The sequence below is a fragment of the Pteropus medius genome, unplaced genomic scaffold (assembly GCF_902729225.1).
Source record: "Pteropus medius unplaced genomic scaffold, Ma_sr-lr_union100, whole genome shotgun sequence".
NCBI classification, from domain to species: Eukaryota; Metazoa; Chordata; class Mammalia; order Chiroptera; family Pteropodidae; genus Pteropus; species Pteropus medius.
Window position 1 is genome coordinate 287,422 of NW_024347790.1, and position 18,827 is coordinate 306,248.

The 18,827-nt window shown below is 43.5% G+C and overlaps 1 pseudogene; it reads right to left on the minus strand.

The window, feature by feature from the left end:
• Positions 1-6,614: 6,614 nt before the first annotated feature.
• Positions 6,615-6,733, minus strand: LOC120614795 (uncharacterized; annotated as a pseudogene).
• Between the last annotated feature and the right edge of the window lie 12,094 nt (positions 6,734-18,827).

The following is an 18,827-nucleotide window of genomic DNA, read 5'->3' on the forward strand; positions in this document are numbered from 1 at the left end:
TCATATGCAGGTCTTTTGGTACACTTATGCCTACAAAACCAGTTGTAGTTTTTGTAAAGTGCATTGAAAAATGAGAATTTCTTATTAAAGAAAAAGGGTCTACAAGAGGTAGAGATTTCATTGTAAAATATGGTAATCTACCTCTAGAAAATTCTCCAGTTTATGAGAGGGAGTTCTTACTGAGTAGCAGTGCACCTCCCTGACAAATGTTCTTATATTAAATAGGAAAATATGCTTGACTTGACTTTAATTTGATTCTCAAGGATTTAAAGATGTTTTCTTTGCAACCATGGCAATGCACAAAACTGGAAACTATTAAAGGGCAAATTAAACCATGAGAAGAGTACTAATATATTCCCGAGGAGCAAAATAATATATCCATTTGTCAATGTTTGAATTCCCTCAGACGCTGTAGTTTTGAAACATCCGCCTCTACAGCAGAGTCTTTGACTTCTGAGAAACTGCCTGGAGAGGACACATCTGTCTCTAAGCAGAACTTGACCTTAACTAAGATGAGTCGTTCTGTCCAGTGAAGAAGGTTCTGTCTCTGTCCCAGGCTGAAGATGTCTTAGTGAATCACAGTGTTTGTAGTCAATAAACTCTTGCGCACGCTCCAACTGCTGGGCCCTTGGCAGGTGTTCAAAACATAGTTGCTAACTTAGGCAAACCGGATGTCCAGTGTAACACCAACAAGCTAGGATTTTGACTTTCTTGACTTTGGATTCCAACAAGCTGCTGATGCATTGTCATTCTAAATGGATCTGTTGCTCCTCTGTCTTCTGCTTTTTACTTATGTTTGTTTATTTCAATTAGATTTAACAGTCAGTGTTATTTTATATTAGTTTCAGGTGCACAGTGTAGTGTTTAGACATTTATATAACTCATAAAGCGATCCCCCCAATAAGGCTAGTACCCACCTGGCACTCTACATAGTTATTACAATATTATTGACTGTATTCCCTGTGCCGTACTTCACATCCCCACGACTATTATGTAACTACCCGTTGGTACTTCTTAATCCCTTCCCCTTTTTCACCCAGTCCCCAGCCCCCCTCCAATCTGGCAACTCTCAGTTTGTTCTCTGAGTCTGTTTCTGTTTTGTTTGTTTATTTATTTTGTTCTTTAGATTCTACATGTAAGTGAGATCATATGGTGTTTGTCTTTCTCTGTCTGACTTATTTCACTTAGCATAATACCTGTTAGGTTTATTCATGTTATTGCAAATGGCAAGATTTCATTCTCTTTTATGGCTGAGTAATATTCCATTGTTTCTATGTGCCACCTCGTCTTTATCCATTCATCCATTGATGGACACTTAGGTTGCTTCCATATCTTGGCTATTGTACATAATGCTGCAGTGAACATAGAGGGGCATATATCTTTTCGAGTTAGTGTTTTGGATTTCTTCAGATAAATGCCCAGAAATAGAATTTCTGGGTCTCGAGGTAGTTCTGTGTTTAACTTTTCGAGGAACCTCCAGACTGTTTTCCATCGTGGCTGCATCAATTTGCAGCCTCACCAACAGTGCGTGAGGGTTCCCTTCTCTCCACATCCTTGCCAACACTTGTTATTTGTTGATTTATTGATGATAGCCGTTCTGACAGGTGTGAGGTGGTATGTCATTGTGGTTTTAATTTGCATGAGTGACACATCTGATAATAACAGTGAACATCTTTTCACATAGCTATTGACCATCTATATGTCCTCTTTGGAGAAATGAGAAATGTCTATTCGGGTCCTCTGCCCATTTTTAATTGAATTATTTGTTTTTTTTTTGGTGTTAAGTTGTATGAGTTCTTTATAAATTTTAGATATTAACCCCTTATTGGATGTATCATTGGTGAATATCTTTTTTCATTCGGTGGGTTGTCTTTTCGTTTTGTTGATTGTTACCTTTGCTGTGCAAAAGCTTTTTGGTTTGATGTAGTCCCATTTGTTTATTTATTTATTTTTTGTTTCCTTTGCTCTAGGACATGTATCATAAAAAAATATTACTAAAAGCAATGTCGGAGAGTTTGCTGCCTATGTTTTCTTCTAGAGTTTTTTTGGTTTTGGGTCTTATATTTAAGTCTTTAACCCATTTTGAGTTTATTCTTGTGTATGGTGTAAGAAGGTGGTCTAGTTTCATTCGTTTGCATGAGTCCGTCCAGTTTTCCCAGCACTATTTATTGAAGAGAGTATCTTCACTGCATTGTATATTCTCTCCTGTTTCTTCTTTGATCAGTGAGATTCTTGCTGACACTAAATGCCCAAGGGGAGAGCTGAGGCTGCTCCTCACGTTCCCAGCAGCTGGAAACTGGGGCTTTCCTTTCACAGATGGTTTTGCCCACTCTCCAGCCCAACTCCATTCAACTTTTCTTGGCTGAACTTTTCGGCTCTGATCACTCAAAAATCATGGTAAACACCCATGGGTCCCATTCCTCCTCTCTCCCCTCAGTGGTTCAGCACTTACCAGGTTTGTTCCTTGTCTCTTAGCAGAGCAATGAGTGATGATTATGCCCCTGAAAGCTTCTGTGCAACGAACACTTCCTTTCTGAATTGGCTTCGCAAGTAGAAGCTGACCCAGTTTTCACAAACACCAGAAATGTCAGTGCCAATTTCCCATCTGACACCACAGTGGTTACCCCACCTGTGCTCTTGGCACAGTTTCCACTGCTTTTGGTACTAGAAATGGATCCAGGAACCAATGAGATAGAGTGGCAATGTGCAGAGAATGTTCTAGTGAGAAGGGGCACAATAGGCCCCTTCCCAGGAGGCATCACCTAAATGCTCTAGGGAATAAATGTTGCTTGGAGAATGAGAGTGAGAGAAGCATTATCAGGGGGGCTCATCTTTTCCACCTCTTTCTCTTGTGGTGTGAAGGTCGTTGTATTTTTCTTGACTTGAAAGTTACTGAGAAACACTCTGCTTGCTAAGGCAGCGCATGTTCTCTGGGCACTTGCCCGAAGGGAGGCGACGGAAGAAATGCAATGGCGGAGAAAAGGAGGGAGACCAGGGGTATGAAATGCGTTCCTTTGCCTTTCCGAGTCCTAGTTTCCTCGTGAACAAGCTGGAAGTGAGAGCTATCGCAACAGTAATTCCCTGAAAGCTATGTTGAGGGGAGTGAGAGATGATGCATGCGAAGCTCGTGACCTCAGGCCTGGCACACACAAAGCGCCCAGTGGACGGTCACCTGGGGAGGCTCGTTCCCTCCGTCCTTCCTCTTTGCCACAGGGTTCTTGTGCACTTCCTCACTCTCCTTGGAGGTCGAAATTCCTTGCTGCGGTCTTCCTGGGGATCCTACTCTCTGTCCTCATAGCCTTCATGATAAAGATAATGACAACTGCTATTTACCGAGCACCTACCACGTGCCAGGCCCTATCCGAACGCTTTATGTGCACTGACTTGCTTAATCCTTGCAACTGCGCAATGAGACAAAAGTATTATTATTTCCAATTTACGTCTGAGGAAACCAAGGCACAGGAATGCTTTATTTTGCTGCCCAGCTGCTGCCACTAAAAAAGCAAGCCACTGGCCTCAGGGGTCAGCCTCCAGGGTACCCTGTAGCTGCATCGTTAACTGTGGAGTCTTTTGTGGAACTGATCAGGAAGAAAATAAAAAAATCTAACAACTCTTTGTAACATCTTTTTGAGGAAAGCGTGTTTTGAGTTCCAAAAGCCAACATATCCGTGAACTTTTGGACCGAAGTTCCTTTGTCAAGTCTGGGCTGCTGGTAATGGGGTGGGGAGTGGGGCTCCGGGCTCTCTGGGGCTGAGCGGCGTTATAAGATACTGAGGTCACTCCCCATCTCGCACACAGCTCTGGCCGAAACTCTCATCTCCCAGTCTGGGTGCCGTTCTTCTGAGTCGGTGGGGCCGGAGGGCTTCCAGCCGTTACCTTATGCTTCTGGACGGTCCACCTGGACTGGTTTCCGGTGGCTTCCTACACACAGCTCTCCAGAGGGAGCCTTGCCATTTCAAGCGCCGGCTCCCATGTGGGAGGCCTCATTCATGGAATGGCTGTTTGGGTTACCAAACATTTCAGCTCTTACCTGCCCCTTGCTTGAAAGCTCTTTTCACCTGTTAGCAACAGGGAAATGAAAAAGCAACATCATCTTTTCTGTCTCTTCATAATATAAAGGAAGCGCTTAGTGCCTGCTACAGCTTCTTTATAGCTGATGATTGTAATAGCTCTTATTTAATGAGTCTGTTCTGTGACCTGGGCACTGGGCCCAGGTCTTTATATACTTTCTCACCAATTTCTCAGATGAGGAAACTGAGGCCCAGAAGAGTTACAGCACAGGCAGAGCTGAGGGTGAAACCCAGTTCTGTCGCGCGCTAAAGGCTGATTTCTTAACCACCAGGCTCTCCTGCCTGCAGCTGCCTTGTGGTCCTCTACCGGGATAGAGGAGGTGCCTGTGGGGCAAATCCAGATGACAGAAAAGTTTTTTAAAATTCCTGTGTTTTTTTTTTTCCTAGAATTTATTGTTTATGGGATTTACTTGTTTTATTTAGGCTAATACTTAAATTAATTTGTGAGTTTACAGCAGCTCAGGGTGTTGAGGGATAAGAATGCAGCTTGAGAGCGTGGGAATCAAAGGAAAAAATTGGATTGAGGTTAAAAATTAGCCTCATAGAACCAACAAAACAATGGCTGTAGAAGTGGGTGACCAAGGCTGGCCATGTGACCAAGTATTATGGTAAATTATAAAATGATGAATTCCAATCTACAGTGCAGTTTTGTTAAGTTTAGGCGCTTCTAATTTGGGTTCATGGTGATCGAATTGCTTGCTTAGCAAAACAATTTCTTAAAGATCATACAAACGAATAACATAAACAAGATCCTGGCCTATGGAAGGTAAACTGGTTTGGGTGAGTTTTCAATGCCTTAGATGCATTTCTTTCCAGGTGAATATTAGGTACCTGTCTTATTCCCAGTTCATTAAAGTGGCCCCATAGAGTCCCTCTCGTAGGGAATATGACTCCCTTTTTAGGCAGCCTCTGTTAGCTGAGGTTGTTAGCCTTTTCTAAAAAATTCTGGGATTAAGATGGAGTCAGATTGTGAACGGTCTTCCTCCTGACTTAATGAGGTTTGGCTTGTCTCTGGAATTTTTCATTTCTGTACCCATAATGCTTTATGGTCAACATCGGGTGCGCGGTGGTGTCACGTCCGTCCTTGTAGCGTATACAGTGCAGTGAGGAAATCACAGTGAATGAAGGAAAACCAACCAGTCACAGGGGAAGGGGGCTGGTTCCCCACTCAGGACTTCCTTTTTTCTCATGGCTGTTTCTAGAAAACACAGGCTGTCCCAGATTCATATAATTTTAGGGCTAGAAGGGGGCTTAGATGTAGCCAATTCCCTCATTTTCATCTGTTTCCTTAAAAACACAACCCAAAGAAATGCAAAGAAAATCGGGTGCCTTGTGGGTCTGTCTTCCCAGACCAATGTCATTTTTTAGCAGCGGCATCTGCATACCTGCTCCCATGCACAGGCCTCTCTCCCCCGCTCATCCCATTTTTATTAACTTGCCTACAAAAAAAAAATATACCTCCCTCTCGGTCAGAAGATGAGAAGATATGATGCTGTGCATCGCATTTCTTTTTTTGACACTCTCTTTGGGTTTTTCAAAATACATGGATAGATAAAAGGAATCACATACATATTCAGGCCATGGAAAAAATGTCCAAATTGCTAAGATCATGAGTTTAACTGATACTACTATTTAGCTCAGTCCCTTAGTAACGGACTGTCTTCTTAATGTCACAGTTCACGCATTCATTCAAGGTTGACTGTCTAATGTCATCCATGAATGGGAGAGAAATAAAGTGCAGACCTTGTCCTGCAAGAGCTCACAACCGAGCAGTTGAGGCAGCCTGACTTACCTCTCTCTAAGAGGGTGGACACCTTGATTGTTTCCAGTTATGGCGATGATTGTTCTGACTCACAGCTTCCCCAGCTTGCTTGTGAACCAGGGCACTCATTTCCCAAGGCTAGTTGACTGGGGGTGCAAGGAACACTGGGAGAGTAGGGAGAATAAACGACATGTTTTGATCAAGTAGACTGGGCGGACTCAGCTGTGATGTGACTTGTGATGACAGCAAAGGCTGACAGTCAAGTCGATTTGCAGTGTCTTATACCTGGATGAACCAGACATCCATAAATCCTTGACAGCTGACCCTATGCTGGGGGCGCTGTGGAGGTGGAAAGGCATCTATCATTGCAGATCTTCTTTAGAGAAGAATTTGAGCCCCAGTAGACAAAATTCAATACAAAGACTGTTTCATGCATCACTTCTAAAGAGTATTATAAGTGAATTCATTTCATCGTCTGCTCACCCCCAAACTTTTCTGTTTGGGAAAGGAAAGCTCTGACGATCACAGCTTCTACTTCCAAGGCTCAACTTCCTTTATAGATTCAGGTTTTCTTGAGGTTAACACACTTGTTCTCAATTTCGAAAAATAAAACAAGCTTATGTTCAGATTTCACTACTGTTGTTTCGTTTCGATTTTTTCAATTCAGTGAGTGTTCCATTTTAATAAGCAGACCACACTTTTTTTTTTTTTTAGTCAAAGCAACCCTTGGTTGACCTCACAGACTGCAAGAAACTTGTCAGCTTACAATCCCTTATTTTTTATGCCTATAGCACTTGGTTTTCCTAGGTGGTCTCCCATCTATGTACTAACCAGGCCCAACCCTGCTTAGCTTCCGAGATCAGGCAGGATCGGGCTTGTTCAGAGTGGCATGGCCATAGACACTTTTTTTTCCTTCACCAAAGAGGAGGCACAGAATTGCAAGAGCCTTTCTTAGGTTTAGTCCAGACATCTGTTTCTCCGAACATTTGTCTTTTACCTGAGTGATAACTAGGAGAAAAGAAATGAGAGAAATCGATCGTCTTTATTTTCAAATAGAATTATTTATGAAAGCACATCCACAAAATCTCTGAAACAGCGATAAGTTCTTGTATGTATAAGATTACAGTGATTAAGGCATAAACACAGTTGAATAGAACAGAGAAGACAACCATGAAGCTGATCCCAGAACACATAATAGGAAGAGATGGCAAAGGAGCTTTTACAAATCATTGCTAATGGGATGAATTTATTTAATGAATTATTTAATGAGTGATGGTGGGAAAATGGACTATCTGGGAGAAGTCTCAAATTATATTTACCTTCACTGTAGAAGGTAAAGTCATGTCAAATGAGTTCTAGATAGAATAAGAGAGAAATGTAAAAATGAAACTATAAAAGAATCCAAAAGAACCTGAAACTTACTGGATTTCGTTAACCAATGTCCCTATAATAAAAATAAATAAATTTTTTAAAAATCCAAAAGAAAATATAAGGAATCTGAGTAGGAAAGGACATTGTAATTTTTAAAAATCAGCAGGAGAAATTAAAAAGGGAAAGATCAATAGATTGAATTATATAAAATGTAAAACATTTTTTGGTCAAAATATCAAGCAAAATTAAAACACATTACATAATAAGGGGCAATCAAATATATAAAGAGCTTTTAAAATATAAAATGATAAATACTTTGCACCAATAGTAAAATGAGTGAAAATACAGATAATTCTTAGAAATACACACTAATAAAAAATACATTTCTAAAAATTCAAACTCATAAGTACCAAAAACAATTATTTAGATGCGATTTTGTGATTCTGTTTTTCATTTGTCAAATGAGCAAAGATTTCTAAAAAAAATAGTTAACTCTAGCATGTATCTGCAAGAAAACAAGCCCTTTCATATACTCCTGATGAAAGAATACATTGGTAGAAGGATCTTTTAACAGAATTTTTTTCAATATAAATATCAAGAGTCTTAAAAATATTTATACTCTTTATTCTAATAATTTAATATCATGAAGTAATCGGAGAGATGCAGACCAATCTTTATAGACTGGGATGTTCACTGAAGCATTATTCGTAATAATGAAAAATTGGAGGCAACTTATATGTTCAGCAGACAGCAATCATTAACATTATGGTACAACAAGAAAATGGAATATTATGCAGCTAATAAACATTATGTTTTCAATGAATAGTCAATGACATGGGTAAAGTCTTATGTGTGGTGTTTAGTGAAAATAGATACACTCATCCCATTTCTGAAACAAAAAAATATTTAGAAGTAAAACAGGAAGGCAATATGCCCAAATGTTAACAGTGGTTATTGCTGGTTGATAGAATTAACAGTTTTTAGGTTTTGCTATCTTCCAGATTTTCTACAGTATACATGTATTGCATGATGCAGAGCATGTCAGAATTAAATGGGAACACGTCACAATGTTTGTTTTCAATAAGCTGAAAAGCACTGCCACGTGCATTTTTATTATATGTATTGTCCTCTGTCACTGAGACAATCCAAAGACCTTTCTCTAGAATTCGAGTCCCTTCCTGATGGTTCCCTACCTGCTTTTCTTTTTATTTCTCTGCTCCCAGCTCATCCTCTGGCCCTCCAGACGCAGACCTCCTGGTCTCCCTCACCTTTCTGCCATCTGGAGTTTCCTCGGTGCTGTCTTCTGCATATTTGGGGTCCCTGGGGTCACAACATCTTCCCAGTCCAGCCTCTGTGATATTCCTACCAGCCTTTATGGTATTTTCTTGTCTTCTAACTGTCTCTGGAGGTGTCTGTTTCTGCAACTAGACTGCAGATACCCACAGGGCAGCCACCACGTGCCATCTGGTATAAGACCCAGTATAAGGGAGGTAGTGTGAGTACACAGTAGGCACTCAATAAGTACTGCTGAGTATCTCATTCCTAATCTAATTGTGACAATACAGTTTACCACCCTTTGGGAAACTTTTTTTTACATTTCTCCCCTCCATCTGCCCACCCTGCTTCCCCCCAGAACAAGGTCATTTGGAGATGATGGACAACCTCAGTGAGCCAATGAGCAGCCCAGACAGAAGGGAAATTAGGCTGTAGATTTAGCAGACGTTTAGTGTCCTTTCCGCCTTCTTTTCGGGCTGTTCACAGATCTCTCTGCTGGTAAGGAACCACTCCAGGCAGATGCTTGGACTCTTCCCCCCGCCTCCTTTTAACCTTGCAAAGGAGAGGAGGTTGTAAAGCATAAAGGCTTCTTTTTACTACCTCTTCAAATAAGTGAAGTCACCTCTCATTTTAGTTACTGGTGTTTTAGGGAGGCTGGGACCTGCCTTACAGGGCCAGGGCCCAGCTGTATTTATACTGGAAATCAGGGCTGGAACGAGGAGGAATGGTGGCAGGAACTGGTGGCCACAAGGTGTAGACAAGAGGTCACAGGCTCAGAGGCCTCCGCGGGCTGGGAGGGCAGCACGTGTAGGCGCTGGGCTGGGATGAAGTCAGAGGCCGGGGTGGGGACCTGAGATGGGGTGACTGGAAGCTCATGCTGTGTAAGCTTTGCGCCCCGTCACTTGCTCGGGCCCTTGGAGGAGGCATAACAATTTTATATTTATGATTTTGATTTATTTTTCTTAGCGAGATATTTCCCAAGTTGCATAAGCTTCGAGTCCCACAAACCTGGCTTTGCACCTGGTAGAACTCTGGTGATTGGAGGGCCCAGTCTCAGCAGGGAGGGCTCTTCGGCTCCAAGTGATGACAGCTCATCAGAAGTGTCTCTGGAGCTTCTGATTTTTCAAGAGCAGTAAAGAATCTAGGTGTTTGTATGAAATTGCCTACATTTAAATGTTGGCAACTTAAAACAAAAACAAAAACACATCTCTCTGGCCAAAACAAGCCTTATCTGCAGGTTCTCATATTGAGCCCATTGGCTGCAGGACTGTGATTTCTGGTTACCCGAGCCCGTAGGAATTACAGAGCTGCCAAATACTAAGGATGGCTCTATGGCAGGTGTACCTGCCCTCCTTGTCCCCTGCCCATTAAGAACAGGTTTGGCCAGGTCTAAACCAGTGAGGTTTGCTCTTTTCCACAGTGGCAGCCAACAGCCAGACATTCTCTACGTGCCTGCCACTGATCACAGGGCAGGGAGTGGACTGAGGGTGTGGATGAACGAATTGGTGTGAATTCATTCTCACAATTGGCAAAGCCAACTGAAACGAGTGGTCCACGGACAGTGATGGAGCAGCAGTCACCTCGTGAACATAATGAGGGTGGTTATTATTATTCTTCCTGGGCACAGATTAGTCTTGGTGGTGGGTGTTTTGTGCCACCCTGCAGGGTTGCAGCCAATGATTTCAGGAAAGATTTATATACCTTCTTAAAGGGACAGCAAGTCACCTGTCTGTAACTCCCAAATATTTGCTCCCAAGGCAAAGCAATTCACCATTTTTTAACAGGATTTCCACAATATCAACACTCTTGAGAGACTGTAAAGAGCCCCCCAGATGAAGGGAGTTACTTCTGGGTACCATTTCTCGTGCACAATGTGCTCCTGGTATGACAGGGGACATCAGATGGGGCCACAGGCTGGAATTCGAGGCAGAACATGACACTAAGGCCATAGGAGAGAGAGAGGGGGGCTGGTGGGATAAAGGGATGGCCAGTGACAGCCCTGTGGGTGTCCTTCTGCTCTCAGCTCACAATGGTGATAAAGCTGCTTGGAGCGGCTGCATTTTGATCACTAATTAGCTTGTCGTGGGACCTGCTTTGCCACAGAATGGCTTTGAGGGCTGCACCTTGCCTTTCCACCCGTCTGTTTTGGTGATTATATGTGTCAAGCGTGGGGCCAGAGCCGGGGGGTGCTGTCGTCCAAATTCCACTTCTCCAGATCTGACAGAGGCAGGAACAGAAGCGGGAGAGAGAGGAATACAGAGGGTGTAGGGGACATCGCAGAACATTAACTTCTGCTGGGATACCACGCTCTTGTGTATGAGCCGCTTCTTGGAAAGGACCCGTCAGAGTTTCCTGGGGCTGTTTCAAGCTACACAGCTCACCCTTACTGAGAGATGTGGCAGAACATGCCCACCCCCACTCACCCCCGCATCCCCACTATGGCATTGGGCCTGAGGGAGTGAGTGTCTACGGTGCACGGGTGAAAGGAGGCAGGGCTGAGCCTGGACCATCTCGTCTGGAACCTCATCTCCTGACTTCCGGCCTAGTGCCCTGTCACCTATATCCCACCCTTCCCTGGGTACGACATTAGGCGGTTCCGAAGTTGGGGACAAGAGCTGGAGACCCCAGGAAGTCCATTCTGGTGTAGAAGGGGGAGATGTGCCACAGCACTGTGACTATCTCAAGGTCATGGCCATCCTTCCCATGCCCTGGTGTTTAGTGCCAAGCACCGGTTTGTACTTCTTGAAAGAACTCAATACATTGCAATTCCATTTAAGTGCATTTCTACCCTGAATTTAAAAAAACCTTTATAGTTTTAGAAACTGCCATAGATAACATGTGATGGGAGAGGAGTAAAGAAACGTGATGGAGATTTTTGCTTTTCCCTCCTGAGCCGGATGGTCTCCGTCTGAAACGTTCCTGATAGTCAGTGTTCCTGACAGAGTCTTGGGGAAATGGCCTCGCTTTGCCTATCCGCTCACACACTCACTCACTCGCAAATTCACGTGCGACTTCCCGTTGTCGTTTGTATCGTCCTCCTCCTAACTCCATCTGGCCCTTGCCGATTTGTTTGCATGGCCGCGAGTTTTGTTTCAAACTGCTTGTTTCAAATAGCGTGTTTTATTCTTCTGATTGCTACCAACTAGTCGTAGCATCTAGAAACGTCTAGAAACCAGTGGCGTTTCTGCATATGTAAAAAGAGGGCCACTTCAAACAGAACGCAGGTTGTCACGCGCGCAGGAGGAGCGAGGCAGGTGGAAGATTAGTGAGGCGATGCTCAGGCATCGATGAAGGAGGAGGACAGCCGAACTCAGCCTCCCCGGGTCTGGGCTCAAGATTTCACTCTGTCTTCGGCATTTACAGTTTCTGTAAGTTGTACCTAAGTGTAAATTTTCGAAGATTCATGTTGCTTGGGATTCGTTGGGCTCTTGAAACTGCAAGTTGATGTCAGCTATCAGTTCTGGAAAATTCTTAGCTATTATCTCTTCAGATACTGCCTTTGTTCCAATATCTGTTTCCTCTCTGGATGCCAATTAAATGTATGTTAGACCTTTTAAACGTGTCCTCTATTTTCTATTTCCCTTTCCCCCGCTCCTTTTCAAGATGAATTCCGGATGGGTTTTTTTCCGATTTGTCTTCCAGTTCACTAATTCTCACTTCAGCTGCGATAACCTGCTGCTAACCCAGTCATTTTTGTTTTTGTTTTGTTGTTTGTTTTTTTTTTAAACTTCAGTGATCGTATTTCCCAGTTTGAGAATTTCTATTTGGCTCTTTTAAAAATCTTTTATTTCATTTTCTATAGTTTCCAGATCCCTGTCAAAATTTCCAAGTGTGGCATTTATGTTTCTGAATATAGAAAGTAGAGTTGTTTTATAGTCTGTATCTAAGAGTTTCCATTTCTAAAATATTTGTGGGCCTGTTTCCACTCTCAGCTGTTTCTGCTATTCTTGCTCAAAATGTCCTGTTTCCTTGAGTGTTTCAATTCTCTTCGTAGTCATTAGACATTGAGAAAAAAAATATGTATACACATTAGGCATTGAATATATATGATAAATACACACACACACACACACACACACACACACACACACACAGGGTCATGTGCTGCTCCATAATGACATTTTGGTGAGCAAGGGACCATGCATACATGACAGTGGTCCCGTAAGATTATGATGGAGCTGAAAAATGCCTATTGCCTGGTGAGGTAGCAGCCATTGTGATGTCATAGCACAATGCATTACTCACGTGTTTGTGGTGATCCTGGTGTAAACAAACCTACTGCCAGTCATATAAAAGTGTAGCACATACAATTAGGTCTAGTACATAATACTTGGTAATGATATTAAATGATTATGTTACTTGTTTATATGTTTACTATACTTTTTATTGTTATTTTAAAGTATACACTTTAAAAAGTTTGCTGTAAAACAGTATGCCACGTTATGCTGGCAGCAGCCTCATGAATAGCTCATGTTTACTGCATCTCTTGACTGCATCATTTTCTCTTGTGCTTGATTTAATCGTGTGTTGTTTTGTGCAGTAACGTCCTGCATGGGTTTAAAGCCTAGGAGCAGTGGGTTGTACCACACAGCTGAGGCGTGCAGTAGGCTAGACCATCTAGGTTTGTGTAAATGTGCTCGATGATGTTTGCACAACTGTGAAATCACGTAAGGATGCATTTCTCAGATCATATCCCCATTGTTAAGTGGCTTATGACACACACAGACACACACGCACGAATAATAGTAGAATCTCCTTTTAGAGAGGCTTTTCGCTTGTGTCTGCCAGGTGTTGAAGGTTCTTCCCATCCGAAGGCACCTCAGTCCATGAGCGAAGCTTGAGATCTCCTGCACTCAGTGGACCTGTCCTTAAGGCCGAGGGCTGTGGACTCCCCTCTCCCCCAACCCAGGCACCCAGCTTGAAATGCACAGTGGTTTGTCTGGATCCCTGACTTTGGCAGGCTCTGGGCTTTGGCCTCGTGAGGCTATCGAAACAAGAGCTTGTTTTTAAAGTTGTTTTCTTTTCCAGATTGACGAAGGCCTTTAGATAAAAGCTTTGTGGGCTGGCTAACCTCTCGAGGGTTTGTCCTCTCCTAGATTTTGGCAGATGTTTCTTCACTACCTTATTATTGCTTCGATGCTTTTAAGAAAATTAAACAAATATTTAATCCAGCTTTTAAGTTGTCTTTGATAGGAGGCTTGACCTGAATTACTTAGTCTGCCATGGTCAGAAGCGGGAGTACTGGATGACCCGGGTCCAAATCCTGGGTCTGCCACCTATCAGCTGGATTATACGGGCCAAGTTTCTTCCCTTTTCTACCAGATGCATTCATTAAACCCTAGCTACTTGACAGCATGGCAGTCAAATTTAAGTGTAAAAGTTTTTTGTAAAGTCACACTATAATAACATTTTAACATTTTCATTTATTATCTCTGTCACACACTGGAATGTAACTTTCATGAGGGTGGCACATTTATTTTTTTTCCCTATTGTTTCCCCAGCGATGTCTGGCCTATAGTAGATGCTCAACATACATCAACTAGGAGAAAAGGTTACTTTGTAAAGATAACCAAGTACTTAATCTAAGTGTATATATTTTTAAATGAAAACATATTGGAAAAGTGTACTCTTGGGGGTCAAGCTCAAATCTTCATAACAGCTTCTACTATTTAGAAGATCCTATTTCCTTTTATTATTTCATAAACTTTATTGTTAGATCGACACAATCATTGTTATTTTGTTTTAATTTCCCACTTGATATTATTTTGACCAGAATCTTCGCCTTGAGGCTTGAGGGAAAGTATTACATTTCATTGCTTTGTGTAAACATGGTCTAGACCTGTTGGATGCTGGGCTGGTTCCAGTTTAGGGCTTTGATGGATAATGCTGGCTTCTTTGTTTGCTGATGACAGTGAAAAGGATAAAATGTGTCTATTGTGAAGTCTTGTTCAGGCTCACTTTAGAAGGAGCAGGTCTTTCGGTGCTTGAAGTCTAGCATCTTCTATAATATAAACAAAATCAACAAAAACTCATCCCGAGTCTCCCAGAGAAAAACTCAGGCTGCTTCTGAAGCAGATCGAGGAAGGAGGTCATATGATGCGGGATCCAGAGTCACTGTTAAATGCTCATCATTAACTTTCATATTTGCTTGGACCAAAATTATTTTATTAAATGCCCTCTCAGTCATTGTTGCCACAGATAATTTATTTTTTTCTTAAACCAAGGGGTGATTTAAAAACGGTAATATGGTTTACCTTAAGCCATAGAAGCTGGGGTGCTTGATGACCTCATTCCATACTTTTCTATACCTTTTTAGAAAAAGAACAAAAATAATGTTGTAATCAGAACAACTAAGTAACCCAAGTATGCCTTCATTTAATGGTTAAATGATTGGATGAAAACGTCGTGGCAACAATAAGACTTACCATTTCTTGACCACCTCTGTGTTAGATGCTTTAGAGTTACTATTTGATTCTTAGAACAATCCAGCAAAATAAGTACTACTGTATCTCCATTCTCCAGATAAGGAAACAGAGACTGAGACAGGTTATGCAACTTGCCCAAGACTACACAGCCAGAGAGTGGCTGGGGCAAACTGGTGGTGCCAATCCCAGAGCCCCGTTTCTTTTCACAACTCACCAACCGGTGACTTCTCATTTCCATGAAAAGAAAAGACGACCGTTTCTATTGGCGAGAGCTCGTCAGGCTGCCCTGTTTGAGCATCCTCAGGACGTGAGGTTGGGGTGTTCATTAAATCTAATAAGGGTTTCTTTAGGAACCCTCATTGCTTGCCCTCAGGGCTGTGGGTTAGGTGACTTGAAAGGTGACAAGGGCTGTGTAAGACATGACATCTGCATTTGGAGGCTCAATGAAGAGGTTAGACATCTGTGCACATAGAAATATGCCACATGAGTGGCAGATAATTATGCTGGGCATCCAGGGCTAGGAGGGGCAGGCATGTTGGCTGGGGGAGGGGAGCCCTGCCCAGCCCATCTCTCAGGAGATCAGACTAGGATTTAAAAGCTCCATTTTATAGATATAAAAGCTGAGATAAAGCCTCCCCTGTCCATGAGCACACCAGTTTGAATTAGCATCTTCAGCCAGCTTCGACGTGTTTAGTCTTTCTCGAGTGTACCAGGATAGCGTAAACCTGGCAATCAGTGTTGGAAGGTAAAAGATCTGAAACTCTCTTGGCTAGCACCCATTTGCCCCCTTCTCCCTCCCATTTGCCCTTTGTCATTTGCAGGGAAGGGGGTGGGGCGGGGAGAAGGTGATGGGCACATAGTGGGGGAGAGCTCCCTGAAACTCGTTTTTCTTCTGGTTCCCTTCTGAATTGAACTGGAGCTCCAGCCCTCTGTGCGCCCATGGATATTCTGATTTCTGTCAAAAGGCTGCCTGCAGAGGGTCAAATGAAAACTTTGGGCTCTATGTGGGCACAGCAACAAGAAAGTTCTAGTGTCCTGTTCAAGGATACATGTCAAGCCAGAAATAGAAGTCAGATCTCTGGCCTGCCAGCCCAGGCTGCCTCTTGTTTAACGTTCCACGTGAGTCACTGAGCATCCAGCGTGGGGAGGCCACCAAGGGGCTCAGCATCCCTTCCGAACCCTCAGTAGCTGAGCTGAGGGAAAGAGAGAAGTTTTTGTTCATGAGCTCATTCCAATCAGAATGTGTCCAGATGCCCAAATATTTGATTTGAGCCTGGTTGCTAAGAGACCTCCCACCAGGCCCCAGATGCCTGCGGGCAGGAGGGCGGTATTGGCATCGAGTCAGATTTCTGCCAATTTATTTTGAAACCAGAAAACCTGGAACCTTGGCCTCCTCGAGGCAGCCACGAGGAGAGGAGAGATCTGAGTCAGCCAGGCACCGGGGGGAAAAGCCCCCACTGACTTTCTGCCAGCGATCTGTAGGAGGACTTAGGATAGCATGCTTACCCCGCGATTGTTTACTTGGCGTGAAATCTGCTGGTATGGCAATGGCGTAGAAGTGGGAGCTTTGTGCTTGGTCACGCAGGGCACATGTCAGAGCCACCGCAGGGACCCCAGAACAGCGCTGGATCTGAGTTATAACTGGGAAGGCTGCCTTGCTTCAAATCAGAGCTGCACACCCACTCTGCTTCTTGGGTTTTAATTGCCTGGTGATTTAAGGCCCCCAAGGGAATGCCATGAGCAAAAGTTCTATGATAAGTGTGTGAAGGGTTGCGGCAAAGCGGGGAGCTGGGGAAACCCCACTTTCTCAACAGAAGGCAGACAGCTGAATGGAACAGCCTTACTTATTGTTCCCAACGAATAGCTGCCACTGCTTCTCCATCCTGGGTGGCAGGATAGATCCCCAGGCAGGCTGTTCTCAGACCCAGGCAGTGGTCTACTCAGGCCTTAAACTTTTCTAGGGCATTTTGTTTCTGAATTTGGCTTAAGTACATATTTATAAACAAATGCGTTGATGTGGGAAACATAGGTTTTGCCGTCAGGGTTTTTGGGCGAGAGTTGTAATGTGGAATGTAAAGGTCACAGATTGTTACCCTTGGCTTTTACCCAGAACCCTCCTTCCTATGAATTATTTGCTCAGACGTAGTACTGCCCAGTGGGTTTGGCTTCTGGCTAAACTGTACCACGGACTCCGTTCTCCTCCGCGTAGACATGTTCCCTTGGGCAAATTCCGGGGCCTCAGTTTCCTCATCTGCCAAAGCCATCCAGAAGGAAGTGTTTGTCGCGTTTGAGAACTAGAGCATAGTGCTGGGGGAAAATCAACTGGGAAGCAGCAGCTTGAAATTAAATATGGAAACAGCAAAGGGAAAGAGAGAAGGGGTCTGGGCTGAGCACGGTGTCTCAGTCATTCTGTATTTTCTCTGAGAGGCTCCAGTCAAGTTCGCTTGACTAAAAAGAAAGAGGAGAAAGGATATGTATGCCCAGTTCCATCATCAGAGGAGTTGAATGAGTAGTTTGAATGTAACATAGGAGGAGGAGTCACAAATGCACCATCCAGCTGGGTCTCGTGGTTCTAGGAGGCATCAAATCAGCAGGTAATAGGATTTCCACCATTTAGACCAGGGAAAAAGATACCCTCCAGGACTGAAATATACCTGAACTCAGAGGGAACACCCTTCAGTAAAGCACATTTTTGCTGTTAAGTCTGTGTGCATAAGAAACCTGCTAGAGATGTTTAAATTTCTCTGCCCCTCCTCCACCCCTCTCCCATTAAATAAACCATGCCGTCTGAGGAACCAATGATTTGTTTCCACGGAAGAAGCTGTGATGTCACAAGGGCGGCCTTATGATGTCATCACAGGATCCCTTAGGCGCCTGACGGGAGAGAGAAAGCCTCTGGTGTTGAATCCAGATATCCTCGCTAAGGGGAACATTGGCAGCGGGGAGGAGAAGGCCACTTCAAAAAGATAAATGTGGCAGATGGAGGGCCCAGTCCTGCATGGAGATCTTGAATATTCCACGGGGTATTCAGCCAAAAGCTGTCTCTTAGTTTTTCAGTAATAATAAATGACAAAGCCTGGGGTAAAAATAAACTCACTTCCAGTGTTGTTTCTGGCTGGTTCAGCAGGAACAGCATCGTTAGCCATGAGGGGGCCGCGGAGCTGCCCGGGGTTTGGCAGCCCGGCCTCGGGGTGGAGGATGCCAGGGGAGGGCCTAGGGGCTGCAGAGCCACTCAGCCCCCTCTACTTAGTTCCTGTGTAAATTTAATTAGGATAAAGGCTCTCCTCGGGGCTGATAGTTTAAACATCTTCCCTAAGGTGTTGGCTTAAGGCCGGCAGCTGCATTAGGTAGAGTGCCTACGTTTTGTCATGGGTGTATCCAGTACCCCAGTAATCCCACAGACTGGTCCATCTGGGGCGAACCCTGGAAAAAGCAGTTGGGCCAGGAACAGTCAGAGAAACAGAACTCCGGTGGCCTGCAGGGGCGCTCTGTCAACTTGAAGGAGCGTATCCTTTTAAAAATATTAAGCTCCATACAAGCCATTTGCTTTTATAAAAATATTGGTCTCCACTTGTGGGCCTATGGTTTAAATATAAAAACTGCTATATGTTTCAAGTTACAGATTTCTAAAAGTGTCGGTTTGCAAGAGTTAATACTCGCAGTGCCAAGACACTCCGAGGGGGCACGTATTGGCAGGATCTGGCTAATTGATAGGTTTTCTTTAGCTAGAAAACCCCTTCCGGAAACAAGAATCTGTGACAGTCCAAGATTACTTACATCTAATACAAAATGTGGCAATCTAGAGGAAGTCTTGTGGGTGGATGTGTTTTGCGTAGGATATTTTTTTCTTTTTAAACCCTTCATTTTATAATCCAGGCCAAAAAACAAAGAGCCAGATGTGACAGCTATTTAAAAAAAAAAAAA